This window comes from Danio rerio, chromosome 5, assembly GCF_049306965.1.
Source record: "Danio rerio strain Tuebingen ecotype United States chromosome 5, GRCz12tu, whole genome shotgun sequence".
NCBI lineage: Eukaryota > Metazoa > Chordata > Actinopteri > Cypriniformes > Danionidae > Danio > Danio rerio.
Window position 1 is genome coordinate 75,043,338 of NC_133180.1, and position 11,663 is coordinate 75,055,000.

Genomic DNA, 11,663 nt, shown 5'->3' on the forward strand with positions numbered 1-11,663 from the left:
CACTATGAAATATACAGTATAAATAACATACCGTAATAAACATACCGTTGCTGCTTTTACTGTATTTAACAAATAAAATCCGCCTTGATGATCAAAACAGACTTTTAAAAACAGCTGAAGATTTATTTCACTCTTAGAACTGAAGAAACGATGCTGGAAACTCAGCTTTGCGTCAGTGAATTACAATATGTGATATGTATAAACAAAATACAGTAATATTATTGCTGCTTTTACTGTATTTGATCAATTATTTCCACCTTTATGATCAAAACAGACTTAAAAAACAGCTGAAGATTCATTTCACTCTTAATACTGAAGAAATTATGCTAAAAATTCAGCTTAGCATCAGAGAATTACACTATGGGATATTTAAACAACATACAGTAATAATGTTGCTGTTTTTACTGTATTTGATCAATTATTTCTGCCTTGATGATCAAAACGGACTTTCAAATACAGCTGAAGATTCATTAGACTCCTAATACTAAAGAAATGATGCTGAAAATTAAGCTTGCATCAGAGAATTACACTATGAAATATACAGTATAAACAACATAGTGTTAATGTTGCTGTTTTTACTGTTTTTAACCAATAAAATCCGCCTTGATGATCAAAACAGACTTAAAAATCAGCTGAAGATTTATTTAACTATTAATACTGAAGACATGATGCTGGAAATTCAGCTTTGACTCAGTGAATTACACTATGAAATATAAACAAACATACATAAACAACATACAGTAATACTGTTGCTGCTTTTACTGTATTTGATCAAACTAATTCCGCCTTGATGATCAAAACAGACTTTCAAAAAACAGCGAAGATTCATTTAACTATTAATACTGAAGACATGATGCTGGAAATTCAGCTTTGACTCAGTATATTACACTATGAGATATATAAACAATATACAGTAATATTATTGCTGCTTTTACTGTATTTGATTAATTAATTCTGCCTTGATGATCAAAACAGACTTAAAAAACAGCTGAAGATTCATTCAATTCTTAATACTGAAGACGTGATGCTGAAAATTCAGCTTTGCATCAGAGAATTACAGTATGAAATGTACAGTATAAATAACAGTGTTAATATTGCTGTTTTACTGTATTTGATCAAACTAGTTCTGCCTTGATGACCAAACCAGCTTTGCATCAGTGAGTTACACTATAAGATACAAAATACAGTAATAATATTGCAGTTTTTACTGTATTCGATCAATTAATTCCACCTTCATGATTTAAAAAAACAGCTGAAGATTCACTTAGCTTTTAATCCGAAGACGTGATGCTGAAAATGAGATATATAAACAACATACAGTGCTATTATTGCTGTTTTTACTGTATTTAATCAAATTAATTCCTTCTTGATGATTATAAAACAAATGAACTATTAAAATTCAAGTAAACTATCTTTTTTTTAATAAAAGTAATTTTCCCCAACTTTTCAAGGTTAAATGCTGTTTGCAAGAAAGATCAACATCTCATAATGCGATTCAAAAGCGTAAATATAAAAACATGAATCAAAAAACATAAAAAAAACAGCTAATTCACGCATATTTTTAACACTGAAGTACCAGTGTCCTCCTGCATGTGTAAAAGCGAGTGTGTTCGCAGTAGATAAGACGAATGATGTGGACCACACCTAACACGTCTCAAAGCGAACACAGAAAAAGACCCCACTTTAAAAGCAGCTCCAAGTGGAAGATAGAGACCCCCGTAAAGAAATAAAGCATGAATAAACAATGAACATCTCCCGAAATCTAAACCTCCTATTAATATTGCATGATTTGATCGGCAAGCTGTTGTGATTGATATTTACTTGGAAATGACATCTTAAAGCGCTACAGATATTCACTAGAGTTTTGTTGATTCTTTAGCGCAAATATTAATGCAATGGTTAATATGGCTTTTATAATATTGTGAATGCAGATGAATAATCCTGTTAGCAGTGGAAGTGTTAGTCTCTCTCTTTCCCTCTCTCAGAGCAAAAGGACTGCAGCAGACAGGATGACATCATCACTGAGACGCAACACTGCAGTGTGTGTGTTTATGACTGCATCCGCCAGAGACTCCACATTCACCTCTACTTAGAAACACACACACACACACACACACACAGAGATGAAACAAGCAGACAAACACACACTGACAATCCATCAGAGCTAAATGCATTCATGTAAGAGCAGGTGGAGTGTTTCCCACAGCGAAGAGCCATATAAAATACAGCGTGCTCATGTTATTGCGTTGCATTGGTGTGTTATTGTACGTGTTTTAAGTCCTGCATGACTAAAAGCAGGAAGTCTGCAGTTGATTTGCAGTTCTTGTTTTGAAACAGCGGTCTTTGCTCGCTTCTAAGTCACACTGTACGTTCAGATGATGCATTGTTATGCAAAAACATCAGTAGTTTTATGTAATGAAATGTATGTAATTCTTTTATTAACAGGAACTGCTGTGGAAAACTAAAACTAACCGGAATAGAAATAGTCTGATACTATTAACTAAGAGAGATGAATCGAATGCATTTAAATCTGTGCGTGGGTAACATTATAAATGTGCATTTTATGTTACATGTTACTCAACACTGACGTTTGGTGGATTATGTGAGGATCTGGCAACCAGGTACATACTGTGGATAAGATAAGGTTTGCCTGCAGTATTCACTGCAACTAAATAAACAACAAATGACCGTTTTGATGCAAGTAACATAATAAATGTGCATTTTATGTTGCTTTTCACAGACTTTTTGAATGTTATTTGAAGACCTGGCAACCAGAAATCTACTGTGTCGTTGGTAAAGATGCAATGGTAAGTCTGTAGTAATATTTGCAACTAAATAAACATCAAATCTCTTGAATGATAGCTTTAATGTGTGCTTAATTAATAATAAATCACATTATATGTTAAGTAGCTTTGCACAGATTTGTGCATATTATAGGAAAATCTGGCAACCATTAATCTACTGTAGATAAGAGGATATGTCTGCAGTATTGCCTGCGACTAAATAAACAACATATGACCGTTTTGATGTAGGTAACATAATAAATGTGCATTTTATGTTGCCTTTCACTGACTTTTTGAATGTTATTTGAAGATTTGGCAGCCAGAAATCAACTGTATAGTTGTTAAAGGTGCATTGCATGTTACTTTTCACAGACTTTTTGAATGTCATTTGTGCGTTTTACGTTACTTTAAGTTGCTTTTCACTGATTTTTGCATATTACATGAAAATCTGGCAACCAGAAATCTGATGTAGTTGTTAAAAGACATAAAGGTATTTCTGTAATCGTAACTACAATAAAGTAAACAACAAACACATGAATTATAATTTTGTGTCAATTAAATTTTAATATTCATGTATTATTTGAAGATCTGGCAACCGGATACCTATTGCAATTGTTAAAGATAAGAAGGTTTGTACACTCTAAAAACTGCTGGGTTGAAAACAACCCAATTTGGGTTGTTTTGGTAACCCAGCGCTGGGTAAAAAAGGGACAAACCCAACGCTGGGTTACTTTAACCCAGCAAGTTGGGTTACAAGTTTAACCCAGCATGCTGGGTTGTGATTTTAACCCAACTATTAGTTAAAAATTACTACACTGCTGGGTTGAATGTAACCCAAAATGGGTCAGAAATTTAATCTAGAAACTGATGATTAAAATCACTAAAATAAAAACAATTCTACAGCAATACATAGTTGTTCAGTAATGGAATTTTATTTATGACAAAAGATAAAATGTGTCCAAATGAATTTGAGATTTTTCCCATCTGCACCTCAGCATTAACCCTTTGACTGCCTGCTCTACCAAATGGTTGACCTCGTTTTTACTGTTTTAAATAATGACTGTTAAAGTCATAAGAAAAAAGATGATTTAGTGTTCAAAATATTTCTTTTAAATATATATATATATATATATATATATATATATATATATATATATATATATATATATATATATATATATATATATATATATATATATATATATATATTTTATTATTATTTTTTTTTTAATTGGTCTTGCACATAATTTTTCAGATTTTTCATAATTCTGGTACTTTTACCATAAACATACATATCAATCATTTGGTAGAGGTTGATATTTTAGAAATTATAACATGTGTTAAAATGTACTGATTGTGTTCAATAGCGACATTAGCAGTTGAGAAATGCAATCCAATTTTTTTTCTTGAAAGGGTTGTTAAAGGGTTAAGACGATTTCTGTGAAAATTTATCAAACTGTATCACAGAAACACTGACTAAAGTTCAGTAACAATGCATCAGACTGAAATCAGACAAATTACCTTAAGAAAATGCATATTTGAAATACATTCAAAAACATTTGCATCATTTATAAATCAGGAATCATCAGTAAGGCAATTGCAATGTTATTGCAGAGTAGAGAAAAACAATAGTATAAGGAAGTAATAATGAAAATGCATCTAAATGACTGAAGTCAGAAAGTAATTTGAGCACAAACATCAACATATTCTCATATAAATCATCAACTGCAATGCAGAAAAAAATATGTGAAAGTAATCATGAAAAGGCATCAAACAGCTTGAAAAAACAAAACAAACAATAAAAACAAATTTTATATTAAGAAAAAATAAGAAAACATTTTATAACTTTCCCTTTAACAATTATGTGCAAACATCAATATATGAGCTATAAAGCAATCATCAGTAAGGATGATCAAGTTCAATGTAAATGCAGTTTTGAAGAAAAAACAGATATAAAAGTTAAAATGAAACCTGAGGATGGAAGCATTTTAAAACAATTTTGAAATAGGAAAACTTTTTTTAACTTTTACTCGAACAATCATGTGCAAACATCAATCCTGAGATATAAAAGAGTCTGTAAGAAACATTAGTTGCAATGTAACTGCAGTGTAGAGTGTCTTAAAAAATATCTAGTCCATTATTATGTGCCGTCATCATAGCAAAGAGAAAAGAAATCAGTTATTAGAAATGAGTTATTAAAACTATTCTTTAGAAATGGGTGTCATGGTGGCACAGTGGGTAGTACGATTGCCTCACAGCAACAAGGTCGGTGGTTTAAGCCTCAGCTGGGTCAGTTGGTGTTTCTGTGTGGAGTTTGCATGTTTTCCCCGTGTTCGTGTGGGTTTTCTCTGGGTGCTCCTTTTCCCCCACAATCCAAAGTACAAGTTAAAGAACACAGAATCCAAGGAAGCAGTGAGGTCACAGTATTAATGATTACTGTTTGTCAGCAAAAATTAATGCTAGCAGAACCCTTACTGCTAGTGTCTCCTCCCCAGGATGTCCATAAACCACAGTCTGCCACACCAGGGAACACTGCTTGGGGTAGTTCACACCAAAGATGTAGAATGCTTTATAGCAAACGTCCACTTTGGCAAGTAATGTACTTTGCAATAATAAATAGCACAGCACGTGAGCAAAGGCTTGAAAGAAGTGGTGGTCTCCAAGGATGAGAACATGAGGAAACTCAATAGATTCTTGAATTCAATGGATGAAGATACTCAGCAATATTGGTCCCAATCTGAAAAAATAAATAGAAGTAAGATTTATTAAAAACTCAAAAGTGTAAAAGTTAAATATCTTTAGAGTTAACTTTAGAACACCTAAAATACCTTTAGAAGCAATTAAGGCCATAACACACCATGCTATCAGCCAGTGTTGGCATTAGTTAACCACTGACCATGGCACCATGCTGCAATTTTTTGGCCCGAGTGAAGATGACAATGCAACAACAGGTTTGCCTAAGGAACTTTTTTTAATAAGTAATAGTAAGGCAAGATGAGCATTTGAAATTATTAAGTATTTAATTGTGTTTTCTTAATGAGAATAGATAAGACCCTTCTTCCTGAGCTGGGACTGTTTGCAACCGTATTTGTATCATTTGAAGCCGCATTTAAATTTTCTTTAAAAACTTCAAAAATGAGGCACAATCTCAGTTCAAGATGGATAAAATTGCTGAAATATTTTCCTAAAAAAAAAAAATCTTTCTGACTGAAGAAAGAATGACATGAACATCTTGGGTGACAAGGGGGTGAGTACATTATGTGTGAATCTTTTGTTGGAAGTGGACTTCTCCTTAAATGAAAATAATTGGCTTACAGGCCATTTAGAGTTTGTTGCATTCACTATCTATATAAAGCATCTTATCACTAAAAATTTGAAACCATAGCTGTGACCAAATCACAACTTTCACAAAACCGTCATCTTTTTATGTTTTACGCAGCAGATGCCCTTTCAACTGCAACCCATCACACTCTCATTTACACACACACTATGGACAATTCAGCTTACCCAATTCAGCTACACCGCATGTCATTGGACTGTGGAGGGGAAACCCATCCAAGGCTCAAACCAGCGACCATCTTGCTGTGAGGCGACAGCACTACCCACTGCGCCCCCATGCCACCCTAATAACAAACATAAAAATAACATTTTCATTGTTAATAAAATAACTAAGACAATCATTATGCATTAAATGCATCATTATGCATCGAGAAACCTTTAATTGAATCCTTACCCTCTGAATTGTATTCAAATTGACCTAAAAACGAGGAAAGGTTCGCTCCTGTGCTAAAAATAAAACAAGAGAATGTCACTGGTTGCATGAACAGCAGATTTAAAAAAATAACCAGACAAAGACAAATTGGCATTAGAGTTCAATCTCTCAGTTTAAAGTGTTGAAGTGGCTAATGATTACTAGGGCTGCCCCCTAATAATTGAATAACCATTAGTCAACTAAAAATTTATTATTCATTCATTCATTTTCTTTTTAGCTTTGTCGCTTTATTAATCTGGGGTAACCACAATGGAATGAACCACCAACATATCCAGCATAAGTTTTATGCAGCGAATGCCCTTTCAGCTGCAACCCATCACTGGGAAACAAATACTCATTCACACACATACACCATTGACAATTTAGTCTACTTAATTCACCTTTACCACGTCTTTGGACACCGGGGCACCTGGAGGAAACCCACGCGAACACGGGGAGAACATGCAAACTCCACACAGAAAGGCCTATTGACCCAGCCAAGGATCGATCAAGTGACCTTGTTGCTATGAGGCGAATGTGCTACCCACTAGTTGCAGAAAAAAAGTCCACACTGGCAAAGTCAATGTATGCTGCATGAATCCGCTGTGTAAAAAATATGCTGGATAAGTTGGCGGTTCATTCCGCTGTGGCGACCCCAGATTAATAAAGGGACTGAGTCAAAAAGAAAATGAATTAATGAATAAATGGTTTATTAATAAATCTGTAATTATTCAACTAATGCTTCAAATGAACATCACAAGTCAACCAGACAAATGTTTAGTCAAGGGCAGCCCTAATGATTACAATGAACCAAGTAAAATATTATTACATACCTTCAAATGTGGGGATTAACTCCTCAAGATTGCATTCTTTTAGTTTGATTTTTACGCAATTATCCATCTGAAAAAGAATAACAGATAAAAGCGTTTAAGCAAAATTAAGTAAAAAAAGATCATGTTAGCCAAAAGTCACTATATCACAAAAATACTCCTAAATGATAATAATTATCCAGGGTGTCACATAAAACGGTGGTCAAACTTTTTCTTTTTGCAGTCGAAGATGATTAGGTTGGAATTAGCCTTAGCTCAGACATTTCCGTTAGCATGAAACGACCCTTACATACAGGATTAATTAAAGATAGCTCAAATCACGTCTAGAATGTAAAATGCTCATAGTAAATTAATAACATTTGCTATTCAATGTACAGCTGTACAGCTAAACAAAATGTACATGCAGAGCAGGACAATTATTGTATATATTTTGATTAAAAATAAACATTGTTAGAAGCTGAATTCAACACTTATGCATCAAAGTATTGTCACAAAAATCCATGAACAAACTTAAGAAATACAAGAGTAAAAATACTACTTACTGCTTTACAGTTAACACCCCAGAAAGATCACAAATCACAGTAACGTTACTTACTGTCATCACCTAGCCAACATAAAAATCTGTGTCATTCAAAAGGCATTTTATTACAATAAAAAGCTCCTAAATTATCCTAGGTGTTGTGTTTATAAAGTGGTCATCAAACATGCTTCACGTTAGTTTCATTAGTTACCTTATACTTTTCGAGCTCCTTCCGATGCCATGCGCGCTTACCCGTCCACCGATCAACAGGCTGGGCGTGAGGCGGAGCAACAGCTCGGGCGTTAGGCGGAGAAACAGGTCCGGAGAAACAGGTCGCCGTTAGGCGGAGAAACAGGTCCGGAGAAACAGGTCGCCGTTAGGCGGAGAAACAGATCCGGAGAAACAGGTGGCTCGTCAGGCGGACTCGGAGCAACAGTTCAGCCATAAGGCGAGCACAGGTCAGCGTGAGGCGGAGCAACAAGTCGGCCATCAGGCGGAGAAACAGAAAAAAAAGCGCGTGTATATTATACTAAGTAAACTAAGTGTGTTATTTCTTATGAAAATTGTTAAATACACACTAAATAACTTACGTCTCACACAGAATTTCACTCGCTTCCCCTCAGAGACAGCGCAAAGAAAATGGCGGTTTCTCACGTTGATGTCCCTGCATGTTGACGTGACGTGCGTGCTCTCTTTCACGTCCGCGTTCCCAACCCAGCACTGCTGGGTTATAGATAAAGATCGATTTTCAACCCAATTTTGTTACCCAGCAGTCTCAACCCAGCATTTGGGTTAAAAAACCAACCCAGCGTTTTTTAGAGTGTATGCAGTAATAATAGCTAAATAAACAACAAACCCCGAAGTTGTCATTTTGATGTCTGCATAAGTAACAACAAAACCTAAATTGTACATTTCTTGCTATTTTCACTTAATACTCACATATTTTTGAAGATCTGGCAACAAACAGCTGGAAGTACAAAGTTTCTAAATAAAATACAGCTTTCTGCGACATCTGGCAACCCCTTTAAGGTGTCCTCTCATGTTCTGTGTGCTTACTATGGTAATTACAAATAACTATTTTGCAAAATTTACATGCAACTAACCTAACAGTAAGTGCATGTAACCAATTCATGTTACTCATTAGTTAAATAAATAGTTACACTGTAACAAAAACACCTTAAAATTAAACTTGACCCAACTTTTTTCCAATTTCTCCTTATTATGTTGCATGCATTTACTTAAAAAAGTTAATTATGCATTATTTTCAAGCAAGGAATAAACATAACTACATGTTTTAAAATAATAATACCCAGAGCTTGTTTGTGTAACTGCAGTGTAACAAGGACACAGTTCCATGTTTGAGTTCTTGTTCTAGAGGATCAGCAGAAAACAGACATTTATAACCCAAGGTGTTTCATGGTTGCTCCACGAATAGCAAAACAAAGAGCATTGTGAAAACACCATTTGAACGTCTGTATTAAAACTTTTTTAACTGCTTTATGAATGCACATCATTAATTTAATATCTGAACAATAAAATATTGAATAATAATTGGCCGAAAGAAACCAAATAAATCTGGTCACACCTTTAAAAGTGTGGAAAAAAAATTAAACATGTCCTTGCTAACATCCTATGTCATGTTAAATATCAATGTCATTGTATTGTATTGGTGACAAATGTTTATTCTTTTTTTATTCTTTAGACTACATTTTATGTATATATTTAGATAACATTTTATGTATAATTGTATTTATTGTAAATTCTTTCTTAAAACTCTACTTTGTGTATTAATATTATATGTTAGGCACCTATAGGGTCTGAGAGTAATGTAATTTCCATTCTCTATATGTCCTGTACATGTGGTTGAATTGACAATAAAGCTGACTTTGACTTGTTCAAACTACATATTTAAAATCAGCTGAAATAACACAATTCTTCGGGGTTTTTTGCATCAACTTAATTGTTTTACGTTCGATCCTCTAAAATCTAATAGTTAAAGCTAACTTAATTCCTTCAAGTTGTCCCAACACAAATCGATTGCATGGAAACCAGCATTTGTGATTTCGTCAGAGTTTTAAATCCATTTAAATGTCATTTCACAACTCAACATTTTCCCAAAGTGCAGTGTTCCCTCTCAGCTACAGAAAAGTGTTGAAACGGATGACCTGGATATACTGTAAACAGTCTGATGAAGGATTTAAAACTACTTATTAAGGATTGTTCAAACTACTTATATAAACTGAGCTGAAACAACACAATTCTTCTGGGTTTTTTGTAACTTAGTTGTTTTATGTTCAATCCACTTTAATAAGTAAAAACTGACAAGTGAACTTAATTCCTTCATGTTGTCTCACAAATGGATTGTGTGGAAAAAATCTCAAATTTCTTAAACACTGGTGTGTGTAAATTCTAATTATTTTTGACCTGCCATTAGCAATACTGGCCAATTTATGTTTCATAGACGCACAAACACACACACACACACACACACACACACACACACACACACACACACACACACACACACACACCAAAAACGTCCCCATAAGTTCAAAAATAACAGGTATTGCTATACTTGTGGGGACATTTGGTATCGAAAAATTTGCTGCTTGTTCAAACTACTTATTTAAACTGAGCTGAAACATAATTCAGGTTATATTTGGGGAAACAGCTTAATTGTTTTATGTTTAATCCACTTTAATTTGTAAAAACTAATAACTGAATTCTTTCAAGTTGTCCCAACACAGATTGATGGTGTGGAACCCAGCATTTTGTACATATACGGTAAAATAGTTGTCAGATGTTTGGTTTAGTTTTAACTTGTTGTGATTTTCTCAGACTTTTAAATCCACTTTTAATTTCACAACACCACATTTTCCGACAATATCCGATATAATAGTCTGATAAGGGCTTTAAAAACACCACACACACTCAAAAAATGACGTTTGCGGTTTGTTCAAACTACTTATTTAAAATCAGCTGAAATAACACAATTCATCAGGGTTTTTTTGCATCAACTTAATTGTTTTATGTTCAATACACTGAAAACTAATAGTTAAAGCTAACTTAATTCCTTCAAGTTGTCCCAACACAAATCGATTGCGTGGAAACCAGCATTTGTGATTTCGTCAGAGTTTTAAATCCATTTAAATGTCATTTCACAACACAACATTTTCCCAAAGTGCAGTGTTCCCTCTCAGCTACATACAAGTGTTGAAACGGATGACCTGGATATACTGTAAACAGTCTGATGAAGAATTTAAAACTACTTATTAAGGATTGTTCAAACTACTTATATAAAATGAGCTGAAACACAATTCAGGTTATATTTGCGGAAACAGCTTCATTACTTCAAACTTAATTAAAAGTTAACTTATTTTTTTCAAGTAGTACAAACACAAATCGATGGTGTGAAACTCAGCATTTTATACATATACGGTATAATAGTTGTCAGGTGTTTTGGTTTAGTTCAAACTATTGTTGTGATTTTGTCTTGACTTGACTTTTAAATCCACTTGTCCAAAAATGACGTTTGTTGTTTGTTAAAACTACTTATTTAAAATGAGCTGAAACAACACAAATCTTTAAGTTTATTTTTTGCAGCAACTTAGTTGTTTTATGTTCAATCCATTAAACACTAATAGTTAAAGCTAACTTAATTCCTTCAAGTTGTCCCAACACAAATCGATTGCACGGAAACCAGCATTTATGTGATTTCGTCAGAGTTTTAAATCCATTTAAATGTCATTTCACAACACAACATTTTCCCAAAGTGCAGT

General features: G+C 33.8%; 1 protein-coding gene and 2 long non-coding RNA genes across 54 annotated transcripts in view; 1 reads left to right on the plus strand and 2 right to left on the minus strand.

The window, feature by feature from the left end:
• The window catches only part of ank1a (ankyrin 1, erythrocytic a), a 223,213-nt gene that overhangs the window by 132,306 nt on the left and 79,244 nt on the right, over positions 1–11,663 (minus strand).
• LOC141385681 (uncharacterized) overlaps positions 1,369–11,663 on the plus strand; it is an 11,527-nt gene continuing 1,232 nt past the window's right edge. The window contains exons 1-3 of one of the 3 annotated variants that reach the window (XR_012406539.1): positions 1,369–3,416; positions 8,704–10,151; positions 10,537–11,663. The exon at positions 10,537–11,663 is cut by the window's right edge and continues 1,232 nt beyond it. This is a non-coding gene — a long non-coding RNA (uncharacterized lncRNA). The remainder of the gene's footprint in view (positions 3,417–8,703; positions 10,152–10,536) is intronic. The other 2 variants (XR_012406538.1, XR_012406540.1) reach the window with 2 other exon arrangements.
• Positions 4,330–8,149, minus strand: LOC137496816 (uncharacterized). Of its 2 annotated transcripts, XR_011017419.2 has the most exons (6): positions 8,096–8,149; positions 7,907–7,968; positions 7,368–7,434; positions 6,517–6,569; positions 6,291–6,406; positions 4,330–5,520 (listed from the first exon to the last, which is right to left on the minus strand). It is a non-coding gene; the product is annotated as an uncharacterized lncRNA (long non-coding RNA). The 2 variants fall into 2 exon arrangements; XR_011017418.2 differs by lacking the exons at positions 7,907–7,968; positions 8,096–8,149 and having other exon boundaries at positions 6,517–6,564.